Below are 24,064 nucleotides of genomic sequence, written 5' to 3'. Positions count from 1 at the left end.
CTCCTAAGTCCAACCACCTAGCCGGCGGCTATCTGTGTATGTAGATATTTGCATAGGTGGAAGTTTGGTACAGTGGGTTAACAGTGGTTATCTCTGGGTAGGCAGAACTTTGAATGACTTTGCTTATTTATGTTTTGGGGTTCTCTTTTCATTTCAAATATAGGGCTTGGGGTGGAGCTCAGTGGAGCCCTTACCTAGCATGCATGAGGCTCTAGGTTCAGTCCCCAGCACCATTACATAAATGAGTAAGCAAATACTATGGTTAATGTATGTGGCTTTTGTAGTTTTAACAGGTGAGGGCTTCCTTGCTTGCATTCCCTCCATTGTAATGGTATTTGGATTTTCCTGTTAGGGACTGTGTGAGCTCCCTTGGGAGAAACTCCTGAAGTGGGGGACCCTGAGAGCCTTGGGGTAGCAGTGTTTAGGCACAATGGCCCACGGGGCCCTGAGATGGAAGCCCAGGTGCAGTTAAGGGGGGTCATTGTGGTCACTCTTGCCAAGGAGCAAGGCCAGGCCATAAACACAGAGTCGGGCCAGAGGGCAGGAGGCAGGAGGCAGGGAAGGGGCAGGGGCCTTAAAGCAGCCATGATGGAGGCAAGGCCACAAAGAGACACTCAAGCAATACTTGAACTTGGTCCCCTTCTCCACTCTGGGTGCAAAAGGCGTTAGCATCCAAAATCTTCCCATGGAAGCTGCTCACAGGATGAAGCCTCATTTGAGAAAAATGGGCTCAATTTGATATTTGGAGAGCAATGAAATTAAAACCATTTCCAATTTTAAATGCCCAGCACATTGAGACGCACCCTCCGGTGAAGCTTCCAAATGAGTTCACCGGCTTTCCATGGCTCTGTCCAGGATAAGATTCGCTTCTTGGCCCCAAACGTTCCTCTCCTTGGTTGGGAAAGCAGATCCTGCAGGCTGGTGAGTCTCCCTGAGCCAGAGCCCTCAGTGTGCTCCTGAGTGAGCAAGCGAGCAGCTTCTGCAGAGGGCTGGAGGACTAGGTTTTTCTTTCTCTCTTAGGTAATGAATTTGATCTAATGGGACTGTCTAAGTGCCCAGATACCGTGATGATAGGCACCCCATAAACACAGAGATAAACAGGTAGAGAGATATATGGAGGCGAGCATAATTTGCTTCTAAGTGCCTTTTCACTAGTATAAATAAAACAAGAAAATAAAGTTGTTGGAGCCATTTGCAATACTAATGTAAGGAGGAAATTAAGCCGTAATTACAGCGTTCAGGATAAATGAAAAGGCCCACACAGTTTGCCAGCATGTGTGGGGAAGGTGCAGGGATTGGGGAGGTAAGAGGAAAAGCACTAGGTTTGCAGGCCCTCACAGGTCCCAGGGCCAGTGGAGATGTGGCCGTTTCCCAAAGCTCCACTCAGGAGTTCTCTGCAGGCAGCTTCCTGTGTCCCTGCCAGAAGTGACTCAGCCAGTGAGGGTTGGGAGTGCCAGCTTCCTGGCCTCTCAGTGGGACTAGATTCCGGTGCTCTATACAGTCCCTGCAGGGGGCAGCAGAATTGCACCCCTTCATTACAGTTCTTTACTGGCTTCCCTCACTTCCTTTCCGCACATCCCCACCTCTCGCTGTGCTTGCTGGCATCACCTCCCAAATCCCACCTTGTGCCTACATCTTTTTCTCATGGTCTGTCTGCATTGGAACCCAAATGAGGACAGGTGGCTTTGTGCCAGCTCTCCAATGAATTGTCAGGAAGTGCAGCCGAAAGTCCACCCACAGAGTCATACAGGGTGTACAACTCGTGCCACAAATAGTGTAGTACCTGTCCTCAAAAGGAGGGCCCGGGCTGAGTTTAATGCTCTGCTGGGACCATCTTGAAATTCTTGATAATGTTTCATTTGACCCTAGCTCCTTAAGTGACATTGGATGGGATAATGGAACATATGTGTATGTTGCACAGATACCTAGGTGGCAGCAAGGGCATGACAGACAGTATAGACCAAATGACTGCCTTGGACAGTACTACACTTTGCATCTGGAATGTCCCCAAAGGCTCCGTCACTTGGCCTCCAGCCTGTGGTGCTACTGGAAGGTGGGAAACTTTTAGGAGGGGAGGCCTAATGGGAGGAAGTTAGGTCATTGGGTGCTGCCCTGGAAGGGGATATTGGGATCTCTCTCTCCCTTTTTTCTCTTTCTTCTTCCTCTCCTCTTCCTCCTTCTCCTCTCCCTCCCCCTCCCCTTTTTCTTCCCTCTCCTCTTTCCCCCTCCCTCCTCCTCCTCCTTCCTTTCCCACGTGATAACAACACCTCCACCACAAATTCCTACCATGATGTACTGTGCCACCACAGTCCAAAGCAACAGGGCCATATGACCATGGACCAAAACCCCTGTGACCCCTAATAAACTTTTACTCCTTTTAAAGTTGTTTATCTCAGGTATTTTGTCACAGCAGCAGAAGGCTGACTAACACACTAGTAGCTACGGCTCAGGAAAGAAAATTGGCACAGGTTATTGCTGGGACTCATAGTGAGAGACCAGCTTGCCATTCAATGCCTGGAACGCATCCCTTGCCATCTGCACAAATATTAAGTCTCCAGACTGAGCCCCAAGACAGGAACTGCCAGGGCTCTGACAGGAAACTGTCAGTAAATTATAAGAAAATAAAATCATAGCCTGGCTTTGTGGTGCACACGTGTAATCCCAGCACTCAGGAGGCCAAGGCAGAAGGATACCGTGAGTTCAAAGCATGCTTGGGCAGCTTAGTGACTTCAAGGACCGCCTGAACTACATGGTGAAACCTTGTCTCAAAAAACCAAAATAAAGGGCCAGGGATTTAGCTCAGTGGTTCTGCTGCCTGCCTCATAAGCACGAGGTCCCAAATTCAATCCTCGGTACCAAAAGAAAACCAAAGTAAAATAAAATCATGCATATGGATGCTGCAGTAAAGTATATCAAGAAGTTGTTAGAGGTTTTCCCTTTTTTAAGAGTTCAGATTCTCTAAAAGAATCATACCACAGTGATATATGTGCGCCCATGTTCACAGCAGCACAGTTTGTGATAGGTAAAACTTGGAAACAGCCCAAATGCCCATCAACTGGGGACTGGATAAAGAAAATGTGGTGTTTTTTTATAAAATGGAGTACTACTCAGCCATCAAAAATGAGAGATTAGAGACATTTATAGCTAAGTGGATGCACATTGAGGTGATACTCTTAAGTGAAATAAATAGGACACACCTGTATAAATACCGAATAGTTTCTCTGGTGTGAGAAACTGAAAGTGTAAATAAGGACTAAAATGTATAACAGGTAATGTGAAATAGGAAGAAAGGGGGCAAAGGGGAAGGAAGTGGGAGGGCTAGGGGAAAGGATAGAAGGGAATGGAATTGATATGAGAAAATGGAAAAATAGAAACAAAATCTTTTTAAATAGGGAGGAATGGAGGGGCTGAAGGGAGGGCTGGGCAAGGGTGAAAAATAAGAACCAAGAGAGACTATGTAAAGGTGCAAATTTCCAATGATGAATGTCATCATATTGTATACCTAAAATGTACCAATGATTAGAATGAATAATCGATAATGTAAAATAGGAAGAAAAGGTCCAAAGGGGTAGGGGTAGGGGTAGTGGGAGAGGCAGGGGAAAGGAAAGAAGGGAAAGAAAAAATGATGAGAAGTGGAAAAAATGGAAATAAAGTCTTTGTAAATAGGGAAGGGTGGAGGGGGTGAAGGGAGGGCTAGGAATGGGGAACAAAATAAGAACCAAGAGGCATTATGTAAAGGTACAATTCCCAGTGAGAAATGTAATTGTGTTGTGTACCTAAAATGTACTAATAAAAGAATTTAATTTAAAAAAAAAAGAGTTCAGATTCTCAGGTTTTGAAAACACTGCAATGTTGCATGACAACTATCTACAGGCTTGAAAATAGAAATTAAATGTAAAGATCACCAACATCAAAGGAAAAGAACACTATTTTGATTCAGAGAAATCAATCATTAGCAAAGAAGATAATTTTAAAAATAATTTTCTTTGTAATTGAAGATTCAGTGATAGAACGCATAAACATTTTGAATCACATGAGTCATAAAGCCACTTTCAATTTCTTCTATGACCACAAGAGATGTCAAAGAAAATATTAAAATGCTATTATATAACTTTACATTTAAAATTAAATTCAGACTTACTTGAAACTGATTTGTATAGAGTTAAAAATTTTTAGAGAAATTACTACATGAGAATCATCAGCTTTAGATGTACTTAAAATAATTTATCAGAAATTTATCCCAATGTTGTCATAGTCCATAAAAATATCCTTCACAGCCCTAGTAATAGTTGCACCAGCAGAAAGAGCCTTTTAGAAATTAGAAATTATCAGTTATCTGCAATCTCACATTTGCCAAAAGTAACTGATGACGCTTTCGATTTATATGGATAGAAAATGAAGTTGCTAAAAGTATCAACTTTAATGACCTAATGAATGAATTTGCAGAAGCGAGCCAGACAGATATTATGATCAGTCATGAAATCACATTAATAAAGGATTATTTATTGTATTATATAAAATGATGACAGAAATTTTGTTTTGTAATTTGTAAGTGTATGTTATTATTTATGTATCATAGTTATCCTTACTATGCTTTATATGTAATAAAATATTTTTAAAGGAAAAGCTTTATATTTCAGTGCCTTTAACAGCACTTTTCACTTTTCTCTTGCTTTTTGTTTTGTTTGTTTTGTGATTCTGGGGATTGAACCCAGGGCCTTCACAGCACAATGAACTACACCCCCAGCCCTTTTTCTTTCTTTTCTTTTCTTTCCTTTCTCTTTCTTTTTCTTTTTCTTTTTTTTTTTTAGACAAGGTCTTTCTAAATTGCCAAGTTGCCCATGCTGGGCGGGCTCAAACTGCAGTCCTCCTGCCTCAGCCTCCCAGAGTGCTGGAATTAGAGGCTTGGGCCACTATGGCCAGCTTCTCTGGCATTTTGAACAAGCAGCCCCACATTTTCATTTTATAATGAGCCCTACTGTTATAGCTTGTGTTTAGATGCCTCCCCAAAGCCTCATGTGGTCGTAGGTGGGGCTTTTTCAGAGGTGGCTGGATCTAGAGTCTGTGAGGTTGGAAGTGATTCATGCTGCACTGCTAGGCTCAAGGGCGGTAGGATTGAGGCTGTGAGTGCTACCCGCCCTAAGTAGTCTGGATAAAAGGGCAGAAAGATACTGTTAAGGTCCCTTGTTGCTTTTGCTGTCTTCTGCGTGCTGTGAACTGTTTCTCCTCTGCCATGACCCTCTGCCATCCTGTCTTGGAGCCAGCTGACTATGGACTGAAACCTCTACAAACCGTGAGCTGAGTATTTTTTCTTCTTTAACTTTGGGTGTATTTGAGTATTGTCTCAGCCAGGAGAGAAAGTAACTAAAACACCCACAAATTACGTAGATGGCTGTGCCTGCTAAATTTGCTCAGCAAGCTTTCAAAGACAGATAGGTCAAGCCTGTGGCCTCCAGAACCCACGCTGTGATTTTGTCTTCTTAATCCAGCTGCAGCAGCCCCTCCTCTTTGCCCACATGGTTGGCAACCCTAATAACAAGAATCGTACTTTACGGAGTGCACGGGAAGTTCTAGGACCTGACACTGCCTACTTTTCTTCCTTCCCAAACCAGGCTTTCACCCACACCTGATGCTGGACTCCGAGACACCGGACTCCTCCCAGACGACGCTGTGGGAGGAAGTTTCTTAGGGAGTGTCTTGCGCGATGCAGCTGTAAGTGAAATGGCTGCACCCTCGGGCAAAGGCCACCGCCACCGCTGCAGCTGGTTCCCCACGAAGGTCACAGCTCTGACCCTTCAGCAGCCGGGGCTGAGGAGCTTGGCAGTACCTGCTCCCGCCCCCTCCTGCACCGCTGCCTTGGCGAGCTCCCTCGCCCCACTTGGGAAGGGCCTGTCATCTTGTCTCCGGGACACTTCTAAGAAAAGGGTCAGTGCGGAACCACAGCCGAGGCTGTCGCCACCCACGGGAGATCCTGAAGTCAGAGCAACCCTTTGCCTCCTCCTCCACCCTTCCCTGAACGCGCGCCCCTGCATCTCGCTGCCTTTCTTGGTGAGGTGACAAAGGCCAGAAGGTTCTGCGCCTTGGGTTCCCGTGGCCTTCTTCCCTGTGGCTGCTGTATTCCTCGGTTTACCCTTAACCCTGGCCCTCGGGGCGCCCAGGGAGTCCTCAGCGGGGGGCGCAGGCGCACCTCTACCTCCCTGCAATGATGCGGGGCCCATTTCCACTCCCACCATGGCGACTCCTTTCCTGGCCTGCTGGTCACTCAGCACGGAGAGCCCAAAGAGACTAAAGTACAATGGAAACCCTGCTGCATCACCTCAGAGCATCCAGACCCACAGAGCCACAGCGTGGGGCCAGAAGAGCAAATCCCCAGGGCAATCAAAGGGACTGATGCAAGCCGGACTGCTCCCATTCCCGCCTCTCAGGAGACCCTGCGGTGCACCCACTGGATCGGCAGCACGGCTCGCAGGCGCACACTGATATAGAGCATGCGCAAAGCTCTGCAGGACCCTCCTCACCTTCACGGGACCCTATCTGCAAGTTGGTGGGCAACCCTGCTGTGACTTGGGTGTGCTCTGTCCCCCACGAGCTCACGTGCCAGAGGCTTAGCCCTCAGCATGGCAAGGTAAGAGGGGCAGAACCTTCTAGAGGTGGGATTTAGTGGAATATCCTTAGGCCCCTTGGGGACACCTTCAGAGGTGTCATGGGCCTGCAGGCTCTCCCCACTTCCTGTTTCGTGGTGTGCCCTCTCCCTCCCACATACAATCCAGCCATGATGTGACCCACTATGATGTGCTGCACCCAAGAGGATCCTCACCAGAGCTACGGCAATGATGGCACCATGCTCTTGAGCCTCCAGAACCTCGTTTCTTCATACACATAAGACTGCCTCAGCTATTTTGTTATAGTAACATCAACAGACTAATACAACCTTCATCACACACCTATGATGCCACTGTGCAAGGGCTGAGGTGGCCAGTGACAAAGGGTGATTGCTGTCAGTGGGTAGAGTCTTTCTGTCCACTTGGTTATTTAGTATTTCTGCTGTGACACATGTTCTCTGGTGGACATTTATGTGTGACACAAGGGTCTTCACCCTTTGTGTCCATCCTCCCATGTGGCCCTCACATGCCTCTTCCCTAGAGGGAAACTGACCTCATCTATGAAGCAAGCTCAGCTTCTTCCCTGACGCATCAGCTGCTCAGAAAGGACCTTACAACTGTGGCCATTTGAGGTCAGAAAGGGGAAGATGATGGTGCAAGGGTGGTGGGAGCAGGGAAATCTCTCTCTCTCTCTGTCTCTCCCTCCCTCCCTCCCTCCCTCCTTCCCCCTGGAGATTGAACCCAGGGCCTTCACACTAAGCTACATCCCCAGCCCTTTTTTATTTTGCTACAGGGTCTCACTAAGTTGCCCAGGCTAGGCTTGAATTTTTGATCCTCCTGCCTCAGCCTCCCAGATTACTAGGATTACAGGTGTGTACCACAATGCCGGGGCAGGGAATTGCTTTCTGAATGCAAGGTGTGGCCTTGCTCGAGAGCCTTAGGCATCTACATTGTGCTTCACTGGGTCTTGCCATAGGCCTCACTCACCGTCTTTTCCCACTACACAGTACCAGGCCACAAAGCCCAAGCCAAAGGGCTGCTTGTACCGTAGCCTGGACTTGCTGCAGAGTTCTTCCTTGCCCTGCACACCACTCAAGGGCAGCCTTCTATACCACCACAGCTAACAGATGTTGTCAAAGGCAGAACGTGCTGCTTCAGACCCTACCTCTCAGTGATGGATGTGCAAGACGCAGTAAGTTCCCTTTACTTTGTGGGGGGAATCGCAGCACGCCTGTGCCTCTGGGCCCCTGACACCTGCACTGCTGTCATAAGTCTCTGATTTGCAAAAAATTAATCTCCCACTCGCTAGTGCTCAAGTATCTTTATCATGACCTCCGACATACGTGCCTCTCCCACTCATCTAGTGTTCCAGAAAAGCCCGGTCAGAGTGCATGAGAAGCAGCACCTAGGTACCATGAGAACCAAGGAGGAGGCAGATAGATCCAGGACTGTAGCCTGAGATTTGTTAGGGACTTATTTTGACAGAAGCATAGTCCTGAGCAGCAGCAAGACCAGTGTGTGCCCAGAACTTGGGTCAGAAAGGGGGACTTATGTAATGGTCATGGCAAAAGTGACTTCATCCAAGCCAGAATGTACTGGGATTATCTCAAGCTAACATCGAGGACATCAAGCACATTCTTGGTGCTCACAGTACCAGGGTCTGGGTTGTAAAGCTCCACATATCATTCCGGTGGTTTTGTCTTTTTATAGTGTGCTGGGAAACCATGCAGTGAAAACCAACCAGGGTTACTCAAGGTTCATCGTGATGGTTACAACCCAACGTGGCTGCTGTCAGGTCAAGCTGAATCCCTGTGTCTGGCCCAATGAATTTGATTCCATCAACATCATGCATCCTTGCAATATTTGCAGAATGTCTAGATGGTCCAGAGCCCCGTGGGTTATGTTATAAAAGACTGTGGAAAAGTTAACAGAGTCCTGGAGCAAGATCATCCTGGTTTACCATCATCTATTCTGCATAAAATCCAGCCATTAGAGATAGAAAACAATGCATTTGGCAGATCCTTGACTACATATCATGTGCTGGAGCAAAAATATTGTGCCTGGTAAAGCAGCTACGATTGAGGCTACTTCTTTTTTTTTTTCTTTCTTCTTTTCTTTTTTTCTGGTACCAGGGATTGAACTCAGGACCTTGCACTTGCTAGGCAGGCACTGTGCCACTGAGCTACATCCCCAGCCCAAGGCTACTTCTTGATTAAGAGATTCACTCTCATTTACAATGATCCATTCAGTTTCTTTAGGGGATAGGCTGGTTAATTAAGTAAAAATATGTTGGAAACCACAAACCGTACATTCTTTACATCATTGAGGGTGGCTCTAACCTCTGCATCCCTCGGGATGTGCTACTGTTGATGGTTCACTATCTTGGCTAGGTGTGTGAGGGGCATTTCAGAGGCCTCCACTTTGTCCCCCCTACTGTGGTCATCTTTAGTCCTGTAAGGGACCTGAGCATCCAGAGATTTTGGTATCCACAGGCCAAGGAAGCAATGTGGGTGGGAGGTTGGCTACCACTGAATATCTCCATTCCAATTAGGCATTCAGAGATCAGAGAGGTGACAACTGGGTGCACGGACCCAATAGAGCCACCATCAGTCAGAACTGGGCCAAGATCCCATCTATTACATGGCCCCCATGGGTTTCCCATTTCAGTTGGGGGCATGGTGGAGTATTGTGTTCCTGGTATCAATGTGAATACCGACAGTGCTTGAAAGGTCTGAGTAGTCCCTGTTCTCCAATGCTGTGTTACCCAAGTCAATGGAAGGAATGAGCCCCAACCCACTGAGGGACAAACACAGTCGGCCCACATCCACCAATCTAACCAACTGCTCAGTGAAAAGTTCTTAAAACGTTCTGAAATGAACATACACAGGCTTTTTCATATCATTGTTCCCTAAGCAATACAATGTAACAAATATTTATGTAGCATTGACATCACATTAGGTATTATGAGTCACCTCGAGATGATGTAAAGTAAACTGAAGGATATGCCTAGTTTCTATACAAATACTACTCCATTCTATGAAAGGAACCTGAGCATCCAGGGATTTTGGTATCCACAGGGGGTCCTGAAACCTGTCTCCCATGGATACCAAAGGGACAGGTATATTCCAGCTTCCTTGCTCATGTGGGAGAACGATTCTGCTCCACAGTGTCCCCTGGAGAGTCCCCACCAGGTTTGCCTTGCAATTGTCCACACTAATAGCCTGGTGTTGAGCTCACTTTTTATTGGCATCTTTCCCTGCCCTGGGTCACTGCCTGAGGCCATCACTGGGCTTCCCAAGTGAACTACTTGCACCCTCACCCCTTGTCCCAGGATCTACTTCCAGAGGAGGCCACACTAAAGACAACAGTATGGTAATGAAGCCACCTGAGAAGTCACCCTGTGGATTTTATTGTTTTTGGCGTGTGTGTGTGTGTGTGTGTGTGTGTGTGTGTGCGTGTGCACGCATGCTACTGGGGATTGAACTCAGGCCTTTCACACTGCATGACATTCCCCAACCCTTTATATATTTTTAAGACAGGGTTTTGCTAAGTCTCTAAATTACCCAGGCTGGGCTGGAACTTGCCATCCTCCTGCCTCAGCCCCCCAGAGTGGTGGGACTGCAGGTGTGTGCCACCATGCCTGGCCTCCCCCTGTGCTTTCCTGGCCTTTAGGCACTTCCAGTCTCTGAGCCTCACAGGCAGAGGAGAGCTCGGTCGTCGCACAGTGCTGCAGAGAAGGTTCCAGCAGCCTCCAGGGGACCCAGTCCAATGTCCAGGGCTCAGTGATAGAACTCTGCTTCTCCTTTTCAGTCCACAATCCTACCTGCTGGAATTTCAAACCATTTTCTTATCATGTGATTTTTTTCTTCTTACTCTGAGAGATGGAGAATAGCTAACCACCAACTTTGGGCTAAGAGCCCCTTATGAACTTGAACGTGCGTATTAATCTTTGTTCCAAGTAGAATAATCCGAGTCTTTTAAAGCTTGACCATCAGGCCCGATTTCTAGGCTTTCAGTCATCTCTGAGGCTGTAAACTGTTACCCCCAGCTGCTCACGGCAGAGCGGCCTGCGGGCTCCTGGAGACCACCAGATGGAGGCTGCACCCAGAGAAGTTCGCAGGAGGGAGGTGTCCCCCACCATAGGCTGTAAATCACCCCTCCCCTGCCTCCTCCCCAGGCAGAGAATAAGCCCCAGCTTGCTGTTGAAGGCCATAAAACTTCTCTCCTTTCAAGGGCCCCTTTGTTGGGCATGTTCATCGTAGCAGGCCACAAGTCCACCAAGGGCCCATAAAACCTGGCCAGGCTTTGTGTCGGTGACCACACAGGCCTGCACCTCGGCTCTCCCACCCTTCAGCCCACAATGACACTGTTACTGGCTTCCCTCTGAAACGGACTGGCCTCAATTTGCCTTGTGATTTGTTTGTTAACTTTACAAATGGCTTTGGGGGCCAGACAACCCCTCCTAACCCTGTATTCCTGATCAGCAGGAGCTTAGGGGCTGCCTGGGAACTTCAGGGGAGGGGAGGTGCGCACTCTGGTTGTCATGGAGATTTCAAAAAATTCACCTCAGGGGAAGAATTGTGGCTGTCTCTGAAGTGTGAGCCAGCCTTGGGAGGAGAAGGGGCTGTCATCTCTTATTTGGGCCAAAGGGTTTCTCTTCTTGTCCTCACCAGGGTTCTGGTCCCTGAGGAACCCTGGAGACACACCCTGGGCCCCGATGCTGAATCTACTCCAGCAACCCTACCAGCCTGGAGAAAGCAAAGTCTAAGCAAAGCCCATCACCAGGAGGAGAGTATTTATTTCCTACATAGCTGAGTGCTAAGAGCTCAAGCTTCAAACCACCCATATGTCCATCAACAGAATAGGTAGTCACACAATGGGGTATAAAAAAAAAAAGTATGAGCTAGTGTGGTGGTGTATGCATGTAATCCCACAACTCTGGGAGGCTGAGGCAGGAGGATCGTAATTTTGAGCCCAGCTTGGGCAACTCAGCGACTCAGTGAGACCCTGTGTTAAAATTTTAAAAAGAGCTGGAGATGTAGCTCAGTGCAAAGGCCCTGGATTTAAAGCTCAGTACCACCAAAAAGAAAAAAAAAAGAATAAAATATGGAGGCATACCACCTCACAAATGAATCGTACACAGATTAGCTGAGTGGAAGATGCCAGGCATATAAGGTTAAATACTATATGCTTCTGTTTTGTATGAGGTCAAAGAAAAAAGGGAAAAATCTAACCCATGGTGATCAAAGTCACAATGGGGATCACCCCAGGAGGTGAAGGGTGGAAGAATATCAACAGGAAAGGAGCACGAGAAAACTTTTTGGGAATGATAGGCATGTTCTGTGTGCAGATGAGTGTGGTGGTTGGTCATACATGCAGGAAAAGTCATGGGCTTCCCTCTTCAGAGCTGGGCTCCAGGGCTGGGGCGCAGCTCAGGGGTAGAGTGTGTGCCTGGCATATGTGAGGTCCTGGCTTCCATCTCTAGCACCAAAAAAAAAAAAAAAGGTGAAAATAAAGGTCAGTGCTCCTTACTGCATGTGAATTACACATTAGGACCGTATTGAGACGCATAGATATTAGAGTTAAACAATCATGGGTTGAAATCCTGGTTCTGTCACTTATTAGCTATTTTTCAATCAGGTTGTTTAACCTCTTTAAGACTCTGTCCTGGGAACACAGATATCTATCTCACAAGCATCAAAATAACATAGTAAAGGCCCTGGGTTCAATCCCCAGTACCACAAAAGAAAGAATTATGTTCTAATTTGATCAGTGTAAGTGAAAGGTATTTTAGTCCATTGAAGTCTTTCATTTGTAAAAAATAAAACACAGTGATAATAATGCTGCAATCTTAAGAGGGAGCAACCACAGGATTTGGGGTGAGCTCAGGATCATCTGGTCAGGTGATATTTCCCCATCAGAGGGAGAACTACAGGGTTCTAGAACCTTCTAGGCAGTGAAAAATAAAATTCCTATGTGTCCTACTTGCGAGAGTTGAAAAGAAAATAGTATTACAGGTAAACAAATGTAAAGGTATCTGCTTGTGTCAAATCTGCAGCAGAGACCAAATGGTGTGCAAGTGACAGCATTTAGGAGTGCCCTTCACATCACTCATAGCCAAGCCTGCCAGACCCAGAGCTGAACATGCCCACAGCCACCTGATGCAACCAAAGGCCTGTCACAAAATGGAGGATCAGAAGCCCTAAGTCAGTTGATTCCAAGTCATTTCCTATGGTCAACATTGGAGGCTTATTTTTAACAAGACAAGAATAAGCTTTCCATTTACAAGCCACTTTATAACTTTCAAAGTGCTTTCACATACATGAACTAATTTGATGTTTCACATTAGCCCTGCAGGCAGGAAATGAGTTATTATATTCATTAACTGTGGAAGCTGAAGCTCAGAGAGGTTAAGTGACGTGCGTTGGATGACACAGAAAACTTCAGGACCAATGTTAAAAATGGGTATTAGTTTTCTAGAGCTACTGTATTCCTCAGGTTTTGTTACTAAAACAAAATGCCTGACGCTGGGTGACTGTATAAAGAAAAGAGGTTTATTTAGCTCATAATTCTGAAGGTTCAAGGGTATGGTGCTGGTATCAGCTTGGTTCTGGTGAGCCCCTCATGGTGAATTAGCATCATAATGGTGGGAGCCTTACAGAAGCTCAAGGTCAGGTGGAAAAACAGGAAGCCAGAGAGAGAGGGAGATGGGTGGGGCTTGCTACTTAGTAACAACTTGCTCTGGGGAGAACTAACTCCTGAGGGCACACCCTTAGTGACCTAAGGACTCTCACTAGACCCCACCCCTCATGTGCACACATTGGGGATAAAGCTTTCAACATACAAAATTTGGGGGACACATTCCAACCATGACAAACCATGGCAGCTACTTTTGAGCACCACAAGCTTAGCAGCTTCAAGCTGTGTTTCTTAGTCTGCAGGTCTGCGAATCAGAAGTTGGGGGCCAGTGTGGCACGGAACTAGGGCTTCGATCTCACCTGGACATCACGCTTCTCTTTCAAGCTTACTCAAGTTATTGGCAGAACTGAGCTCCTTGCAGCTGTAGGGCTGAGGTGCCCGTTTTCTTGCTGGCTGCCAGCCAGGGATCAACCACACTCCTAGCAGCCACTTTCAGTCCTTGTCACACAGTCTCTAACACCTCTAAAGCCAGCAACTGAGAATCTGCCTGACATCAAATGTCTCTCATGTGTTGAACTCCTCTCTTCAGGAAAAGTCAGTCCCTTTGAAGGGCTTGCCTGATTATGTCAGACCCACCCAGGATGATCTCCGTTTCTCTAAGTCAGTCAAGCAAAAGTACACAACATAATCACAGGGGTGATATGCCATAATGGTCTTAAGTCCTACTTGTACTCAAGGGGGGCCAATTCCATGTGTGTGTGTGTGTGTGTGTGTGTGTGTGTGTGCGCGCGCGCGCGCGCGCGCACCTGCATGGGGGCGGGTGCTGGTGATTCAGAGCCTTTGTACTGAGCTACATCCTCTGCCTTTTATGTTTTTATTTTTTTATTTTGGGACAGGGTCTCACTAAGTCACTAAATTGCCCAGATTGGGCTTTGGGCTTGAATTTGCAATCCTCCTGCCTCAGCCTCCCGGAGGGCTGGGATTACAGGAGTGTCCCATCATGCCCCACTGGGGGAGATGATTCAATGAAGTGTTTATCTCTGGGGGCAGGAATCTTGGGGGCCACCTTAGAATTATGCCTACCCCACAAAATGTGCAGCCCCCAAACTGGTGCTGCATTTGCCAAGACTATAGCCCTCTCCAGGTATAGCAGGGGCTTTTTTGACCCCTCATCTGCTATGAAAAGCAACCCCAATCAGTATAAAATTTGCCCAAAGCTATTCTTGTGGATGACTCAGGACATAGAGTGAGCTACTGTATTCCTCAGGTTTTGTTACTGCAACAAAATGCCTGATGCTTGGTGACTTTATAAAGAAAAAGAGGTTTATTTATTTCACAGTTCTGAAGGTTTAAGGGTATGGTGCTGGTATCAGCTTGGTTCTGGTGAGCACCTCACAAGAACCAGCATCCTGTTGACAAATGTGGCTGGAAACCACCAAGTTTCTGCAGCAATTTTGCAGTGTCCCCCACTAGCCTCTCAAGTGTCACCAGCAGGTGCGGCAATAGTGAGTGTCTTCTTGATCCCTGGATGAGAGCTAAAACAGTGTGCTTTTAGTCCCCAGTCCCCATGAACCTTCTAATCCCCACCGTCCTGACTTAGGTGAAGGTAGAGTAGCTCCCAGGGCAGGCCAGCAGTCCTGTGGTATCTCTGAGTAGTTCCCAGGGGCCAGTCCAAAACCTGGGCCTCCTTTCCTTACATTGATTTTGCAAATATTCAGTCACAATGGACTGAAATTGTCCCTTCCAAATTCATATGTTGAAATCCTTACCTTCAAGGTGATGGTATTAGGAGGTGGGGCCTCTGGGAGGTGATTAGTGCCCTTATAAATGTGGCCCAGGGGACTAACCATCCCTTTTACCATGCGGAGACACGAGAAGGTGGCCTGCGTGAATCAGGAAGGGAGCCTACACCAGACAGGGAATCTCCTGGTGCCTTGATCTTGGACTTCCCTGCCTGTAGAACAGCAAGAAACAAATTTCTATGGTGTATAACCATCCAGTTTATGGCACCCTGACCAGACAAAGACACAATACCCTAAATTAAATCCCTTTCTGCCTAAAATACCTGGAGCACTTTCTTTGTCCTGCAGCTGGCCCTTGGGTGTTGGCCATGCCTGATGGCCAGGCCAGTGCACTGTTTGGAATTTGGTCATTCAATACTGCAGGGTTTGGGAGGCACCTGACAGAAATCAGCACCTTCTTCCTCAGGGCCTCGTACCCCAGCTGGACCATACAGCTGTGGTGAAAATGTTATTTCTCTCCTTTCCCTTTCACAGCTATACAAAAACTTTTCCCCTTTGCTCAGGCTCCTTACCTCAGTGTAGCAGACCCTAGTGCTGTCCACACAAGGTATCCCCCAACCCTTTTCTGCTCTCACAACCCAATTTTGCTTGTTAGGCAATGATCTCTTAAATTCGGGTAATACACTCTGTGATGGGCTGGCAACCCAGTTCCCCCAGGTAATAAGGGGAAGTCTTCTGGGAAGTTCCTGAAGACAGTTTTTCTTCCTGATAAGAAGCAAGAGCAGTAGGGAGAAGTTTCCTCATTGCCTGACTTCCATGATTTCTTCTTTTAAAAAAAAGCACTTGAGGGCCGGGAATTTAGCTCAGTGGTTTCGCCACCTGCTGTGCAAGCGCAAGGACCTAAGTTTGATCCCTGGTACCAAAAATAAAAAATAAAAGAAGCACTTGAGGGGCCGGGGATTTAGCTCAGTGGTTCCGCCACCTGCCTCGCAAGCACAAGGACCTGACTTCGATCCCTGGTACCAAAAAAAAAGCACTTGATGCCTGGATCAGCAGCAGCCATCTTGACACCATGAGGTGACAAGCATGGGTAGAAAAAACTAAGGATAACTAGCTAAGGATGGCACAGCAGAGTCGGACCCTTGAAGCAATAAACAAACTGGACAAATCCTGGAACTCCTTGTCTCTGATCTGCTTGCTAGCTAAGCAATAAAGGTCCTTAAGGTTCAGGCTACTGTTAATTGGGATTTTGGTTCCTTGAAGTCATAATCCTTCCCTACTAATATATCTAACACATCCCTGATAACCCTCAGCATATGCCTTTGACTACAGAGAAAATGCAATCCTCATTCTGCCCACACCCCAGCCCACTGACACACAAGCTTTCTCCCTCCCCTCCCGTCATGTGGCACAAGGCCTCGTACCCGACCTGAGGCTAATCTCCCTGGGCAGCACCCAGCCCCTGATGCAGGGACCCGGCCCAGCAGCCAGCTCCTCTCTCCCCTGCCCCTTCTGCCCATGCTGTCCAGCTGCCCCTCTCCCAGTGGGTCTTGAGTCAGCATGACATTGCATACTGGACTGAGCGGACGCGTCACACCCTAATCCCCAAGCAAGTGTTTCTCAAGGGTCCCTTCCGAGTGCCCTGAGCGACCCTTCTCCCAGGAGAAGAAAGAAGCAGGAGGTTACAGGCTTTGACCTGTTCTCTTCCCCAGAGCCAGTGGCTGCCCAGGACCACGCAGACACCAGGGGTGCCAACTCCTGCTTCCCTCCAAAAAGGGTTATTTTCCTTCTGCTTTTTCTCCTTATTTTTATCGAGGGCATATTTTCTTTATCTTTAAGGCTTTTACAGCTTTGTATCTCTGCCTGGTTTTAGTACATTCTGTTGTTATGATTTATGCTGCTTTTAGTGGCTCTTTATCCCCAGCACATAAACATGTTTAAGTTTTCCACATCTTAAAAAAAAAAAAATTAAAAAAACCCTTCCTTGACCCTGCATTCTTGTCTTGTTTCGGCACACACACCCCCACTGCCGGCTCTTTGGAAGCCATCTGTACTTGCTGGGTTTGCTCCTATCCCTCTAACTCCTGAACTCTACTGGCCCGGGTGCCCACCTCTCCAAGCCCGGAAGCCCTTCTCCGCCTTGCCTGGCACAACAGGGGTTTTATGGACAGGAGGCTGGGAATCTCTCTGGGCTGTGGGAAGAAAGGGAAGGGACCAGAGAAGAGGGGAGGGGAGGGGAGGGGAGGAGCTGGACCATCCTGGGAAATTTCCTCTCTTCCCTCAGCTTCTCTTTTAGGAGTGATGGCATACTATGTCATCCACCCAGTGGCTCCTGCCTCCAGGAGGCTCCTGACTCCTGCTCCCCTGTGCTATTCAGCTTTCATTACTGTAGCAATATCCCTGAGACAATCAATTTACACAGAGGACATTTTTATTTTGGCTTATAGTTTTGGAGATTTCAGTCCATGGCCAACTGGCCCCATTGCTCTGGACCTCTGGTGAGGTAACCATCACACCAGGAGTGCATGAGGGAGCAAACTGTTCACCTCATGGCCAGGACACAAAAAGAAAAAGAGAAAGCAGCTGGTGTCCCACAGTCTCCTTGGAGGCCACACTCCCAATGACCTAAAACCTCCCACTAGGCCCCGCCTCTTAAAGGCTCCATCACCTCCCCATAGTGCTGAGCTGAGGACCAAGCTTTTAACATGTGGGCTTTGGGGAGACATTTAAACTGCAAACTATAGCAGTGACAGCTGAGACCAAACTCCAGCAAGGCGTGTTTTGTAAGGCAGCCTCTTGGCTGGCCTCTGTCTTCCAGCAGCACTTCAGTGGCGCCTTTCTCAGCCATCCGTCGGGGCCCCCCTTGTGAACCCCAGCTTCTCCCACCACCCATGTCTGCCGGAAGCTGCAGGGCTGCTCTGCCTGTCTGTGCAGTCCTGGAGAGCATGCCTTCCACCAGTAACTCTCTGAGCTCCTCTGGTGACACAGCGATCTGCTCCCAGGTCCCCTCTCAAAGACAAACTCATTGTGCCCCAGCTGTGAGCACACAGCCTCCAGCAGCAGCTCGGAACCACTTCCAGCTCAGAGGCGCTTCCTTTTCGGGGTAGCCGCACCCATGACTGGCGGTGTCATCCTCCTGTGGGACAACTCTGACAAGCCATACGTACGCCACAGTCCCTATGGTCTCAGGCTTTGTTGTTCCAGCTTGGTAGTTCAGTCCTGCTTCCTGTCCCTCCTTCCACAGATGTCCCTAAAGATGACCTAAAATCCACTGCAGTTTCTGCCTCCAGAGAACCTAGCTGGTGACAGGTAAGGTAGAGCTGCCCGTGGGACCAAGTACCAGTTTCCCACAGTGAGAAGCAGCTCTGTAATGCTCCGTTTACTGGCTGCCCTCCCCCTCCATCTCACTTCCCCACTCCCAAACCCATATGCTTGGAATCTCCCAAATCTACTGGCTCAAGCCCTTGTCCTGAGATCTGCTTCCAGAACAAGCCAAACGCAGACATCAGGTTCATTGTGGCTCTCTTGTTAAACTCATGAGCCCCAGATTTTGCCTGCAATGTGTACCACTGGAACCAGAAGCTCTTTTTTGAAACGCTTTCTTCCCCCAACTTCCTGGGTTTCCTGCTTCCTGTCTAGGCAGGGTTGATAGCTTGGGTTTCCTCCTGCATCCAGCATGGCTCAGGGCATCTCAGTCGCTGCCCTGGAGTCAGCCACCACCACACAAGGGTGATCCATCACACTGCCCAGATCTCTGTCTTTAGCACTGGAGTCATCCATCTGACTGACTGCCATCATCTGTACTTAGATGTCCCACAGACACTTCAGACCAGCAAAGCTGGCTTCCCCTCTATTCCGTGATCCCCCCCCCACACACACACACACATTCTCCTTCTCAGCAAATAACACAGCCAGCTCTCCAGGAGTCACAAGCCCTCCTTCAAGTGTCCCTGCCAGTCTCACCCACTCTCATGCTCTGAGTCACTAATCTCCCTCAGCCTCAGTTTCTATAAAGTAGGTTGCTAACAACAGTACCTAGAGTTGCTATGAGCTCTAAAACATAGAATACGATGCTTAGAAGTCTTAGTCCATTTTGTGCTGCTATAACAAAATGCCAAAGACTGAAAAATTGATAAAGAACAAAAAGTTATTTCTCACGGTTCTGGAGACTAGGAAGCCCGAGACCCAGGCACTGGCCGTTTAGGTCTCTGGTTCCAACATGGCGCCTTCTTATGTGTTCCCTGGAGTGGAGGGAGGTCACGTCCTCACAGGGCAGAAGGCAGGAGGGCAGAAGGGGACAAACTATCCTCACATGATTCAACAAGCACTTTTCCCAACATCATGAGTCCATTCACGAGGGTGGAACCCTCACAACCTCAACCCCTTCCAAAAGGCCCTGCCTCCCAATACTTTTGCACTGAGGACTGAGTTTCCAGCCAGTGAACCTGGGAGGACACAATCAGACCACAGCAGCAACACTCAGTGACTATTTGCTTTTGATTAGTACTTTTGCTCTTGTTTATCTTCACCTTTCAAAGGCCCTCGTCACTTTCCATCTTGTGCTGCAGTTGCTCACATACTACCTTTAAATGCCCCACTGGTCTCTGAGTTTGTTTTTCTGTTTGCTTGCTTATTTGTGGCAGTGCTGGGGGTGGAACTGAGCCATACACATACTTGGCAAGCACTCTACCACTGGTCTACAAGACTTTCTTTCTTCTTTTCTTCCTTCCTTTCTTTTCTTTTTTTCACACTGAAGATTGAACCCAGAGCCTTTGCACCAAGCTACATCCCCAGTCCTTTTTAAATTTTTATTTTGAGAGAGGGTCTCATTAAGCCAGTAAATTGCTGGGGCTGGGCTCTAACTTGCAATGCTCCTGCCTCAGCTTTCCCAGAGTGCTGGGATTACAGGTGTGCGCCACGGTGCCAGCTGGTCTGCAAGATTCTTGAAAAAGGCAGAAAGCACTTTATTCATCTGTATACATAGCCATCCCACCCTCTACAACTGCTGTCTCCTGCCACCCCTACTTCTGTGTGGCCACACTTCACCTCAGATCAAGTAGCACCAGAGTAGCTAGGGGCAATATTTTTCTCTTTCTTCATTTGTTTGCTTATTTTTCTTCTTTTTTTCCTTCTTGTTTCTCTCTCTCTTTTTCCCTTCCACTGTTTTTCTTCTTTAAGGGAATTTTTGTTATATCCAACTAAGGGGAAACTGAGTTGAGGACATATTTAATTTGATTTTGGTGGGATATTTTATGTGTTCTTTTAAGGCATTGCCAGCAAGCTGGGCATGGTGGCACACACCTGTAGTCTCAGCACTCAGGAGGCTGAGGCAGGAGGATCACTTCGAGTTCAAGGCCAGCCAGAATAGCAAGACCCTGTCTCAAAAAACCAAAAACTAAAAAGAAAGAAAGAAAGAAAGAAAGAAAGAAAGAAAGAAAGAAAGAAAGAAAGAAAGAAAGAAAGAAGGAAAGAAAGAAAGAAGACATTGCTAGCCATCTTCCAGTCCAAAATTCTCTCCTGTTGGGAGCATATTTGGGGACACAGTATACACAATTATTACTGTGTCATATATTTTTTTCCCTTTCCTGATGGAATGTGTGTGAAATAGAATTGATCAAAAATCCTGGTCAGGAAGGCACAAAGCCACCGCAGTATGAAAAACAGGTCTGGATGTACAGCTGCGTGTTTTATTCATCTCAGTGAATGGAACCACATCTTGGAGTACCTGGTCCTCTTGTCTTTTGCAACGTGGCCATTCCTGATGAAACAGCGAACAAAACTGTCACTGATGAAGCAAAATTCCCTGAAGAAACATTTATCAGCAAGTCCATTTTTAGCTCATAACAATAATTCAATTACATAATTGTGTAGCCCAGTACAATATGGCGGCCATTTGAAAAGGTATTTGAATGGTTCTTGTATGCTCTGACTTCAGCTTAACTTTATATTTTTTCCAAAATTGTTGATCCAAACAAAAATCCATCAAACAGTGTGTGGTCAAAAATGCTAAGGCAAAAAGTACTATAGAGATATATTAGGAAATTAATTAATTAAAATATTATGGGGCCAGGGATTTAGCTCAGTGGTTCAGCCCCCTGCCTCGAAAATGCAAGGTCTCGAGTTTGATCCCTGGTACCCCCCAAAAAATTATGTTACGTTATCTGGATTTTGTGGGGTTTAGAGAATTTGTCAACTCTTTGAAATTTGGGATTTCTTGTGGGTTTTTCTTTGTCATACTTAAATTTGTATTTGGAGTTTTACATTGTTTTACTTAGGGACCTCAAAACTGTGTGAGTTCTATGTCACACAAAGCCTGGGTGCTCCTCTGGTGTCTCCATGTGATCACACACACACACACACACACACACACGCACCGTGGGTCATTCTGGGAAGTCTATCTCTTGACAGAGAGAAGGAGCCAAGTTTTTTTTTTTAATCTGTAGTTCTCTTATGTAATAGAGCTGGGACTTGGAATCCAGAGAGGTGAAACAGTGGAGCAAATCCAATCAATCAGCTCCACTTTGGGGACGAAGGCACATGAATATTTGGCAAATAGAAAAAGAGAAGGGGAAAGACCGTCCAAATAGGCTGAGCTTCTGTGTGTGACCACAAGATGGCGGTAAAAGACTGGTCCTTCCACCCAGAGGAAAACTCATTAAGAGCTAATCAAGGCAAAGCGGTTTTTCTTGTTTCCTGTCTGTGCCTTTTCCCCTTTGCCAAGCCTCAGTGAACTTACTATTGTTCCATTCTTTTTGGTTAAAGTCGTCACAAATCTGCGTTTTTGTTTGTTAACTCAGCTGTAGCCTGCCGTTTGTCTTCTAGACAACTTTCCCTGCTTCTTATAGTTAAGGATTATGTTCTTATTAACTATTATTAGAAGAATTTTCTGACTCAGAAGTTTCAGGACTTAAAGCTATAGTCTTAGTTCAATAATTGCTTGATTATTTGCTGCTGTGCTTGGAACTTTCATTACCTGGCTTCTGTTTCTCGTGCCTTTCTCCACCGCCTACAGCCAGGCCTCTGTACAGAGCTTTATCTGAAAAACCAGCCCCAACCCCCACCTGTCTGAAAGAGATATGGTTCCATCTAGTGTTGCTGGGGCCCTGTGAAGGCTGGATTACTCCTATGTAAACCATTTTTTAAAAAGGAGAACTTGCCTAAGAAAGATGACTTCTAGAAATAGAAGAGTGGGCCTTCCTGCATCCAATCCTCCATTTTCCAAGATGGCATTGGACATCATCTACACACACACACACACACACACACACACACACACGCCCCATTTCCACCCCGAGATCTGGGCAGCTTTTAGGGCAACACTATTCTCTCAGAACACATCCCAGAATGCCCAAAGCAGCCACCAGAATTGACCCCTTTTGTGAGCTTTGACACTTCTGAGGACCCTTGTCCTGGACATGTACTTACCATATCGCCAAGGGCTCTTGTTGGAAAACCGTGCTAACAGTGAGTGGGCAAAGGACACAGCCCACAAGCAACCAGGCTGCTCTCCTGAGAATACAAAAGCTCCTGCCTCTCCAGCAGGTGAGACAGCCATGTTTGTCTTTGGTGAGTTGTGTCTGTCTTCTCACAGTGATGGCACTGCTACCTGAGGATGGAGATCACATCTACAGAAGAGGACTCGGGGAGCTCACTGGCCCTTAGCACATCTCCCTCATTCCTGGACTGCTCCCCGAGTGACACATCCGCTGGGACAACGGGAGCTTTTTCAAAGAGAAGCAGAATCAGCAACATCTCGATCTGTTTCCTCTGCAAAGTGCCTTTCTGGGTCCCAACCCTGATTATTCTATTTTGCTCTACAGAAGTGTCCTGCCCTGAATGGCAACTTGGGCCCCCTGGGTGGGCGGAAAGGGAGAGAAGTTGCTGGATAGGAGTTAGAGGACCTGGAGTCAGGTGGCAGCTGTGTGACTGCCTCCAGAATGAAGGACTTCTCGGCCTCTCTGTGAGAAAGGCCACCGGCAGACACCCCACCTGGATGGCAAGTCCTTAGGGGATGCCTGCCAAAGCCAAAGCCAAAGCCACACCTTCCTCGGGGCTAGCTCACATCCAGTGATGACAGACAAGGGAATCCTACGGCTCCACCTTGGAAGAGCTTCAAGGATCATTCCCTCTTTCTTTTTTCTTTTTTCTTTTTCCTTTTTTTTTTTTTTTTTGTACTAGGGATCGAACTCAGCACCTTGCTCTTGCAAGGCAGGCACGGTCCCACTGAGCTACATCCCCCGCCCAGATCATTCCCTCTTTCCACATCTCCATGCACTAAGCTGACGATCCAATCACAGCGTAGCTTCTCCTTCTCCTGGCTCTTGCTTTTCCCCCTTCCCTTCCTCAGTGTGGATCCCATGGACTCTCCTTAAAAGCCTCCTGCACACTCACCTCCATCAGAGTCAGCTTCCTAGGGAACCAGTGTGTGACAGCAACCTTGGGAAAGTTAAATGCCCTTTCAGAACCATGGTAGGTGCTTGTCCAAAAGCCCCCGTGCTCTTTAATGCTACTCCTGTGCCCCCTCTGTTTTCATTTTTTGCCTATTACACATTTCACCAGCTCTTAGCCACCAGAACCACCAAACACCCCAAAGTCTCAGAAGCCCAAGAACCCGGTCATGAAGATGTATTCATACTAGGAGTGGCTGCTTCCTGTGGCACTGCTGAGCTGCCTGTGGTGGCACACACCTGTGATCCCGGCTACTTGCGCGGCTGAGGCAGGAGGGTTGCCAGCTTGAGGACAGCCTGGACAACAGCAAGACCTTGTCTCCAAAACAAAACCAAGCACTGCTATACAGTTAGACATTGCTTAACAGGGACAAGTTTTGAGAACTGCATTTTTTGTTGATTTCATCATTGTGTGAACAGTTGTACATTCACAAGCTAAATTGGCTACAATGTCACTAGGCAATAAAAATTTTCCATTATAATCATATATGTGTCTCATTGTTGGGCAAAATGTCATTATATGATAAATGACTGCATTTGGTTTTCAAGCCAACCTACTGCTGAACTTTAAGGAATAATTTCCCTACTCACTTCCTCCTACCTGGAGACAGATCTGGGAAGTTGTCTCCTAGAC

The sequence above is a fragment of the Heterocephalus glaber genome, unplaced genomic scaffold (genome assembly GCF_053883595.1).
Source record: "Heterocephalus glaber isolate CG9 unplaced genomic scaffold, H.glaber_assembly_v1.0 deba00001547, whole genome shotgun sequence".
Taxonomy (NCBI): domain Eukaryota; kingdom Metazoa; phylum Chordata; class Mammalia; order Rodentia; family Bathyergidae; genus Heterocephalus; species Heterocephalus glaber.
This window is presented reverse-complemented; position numbering follows the sequence as displayed.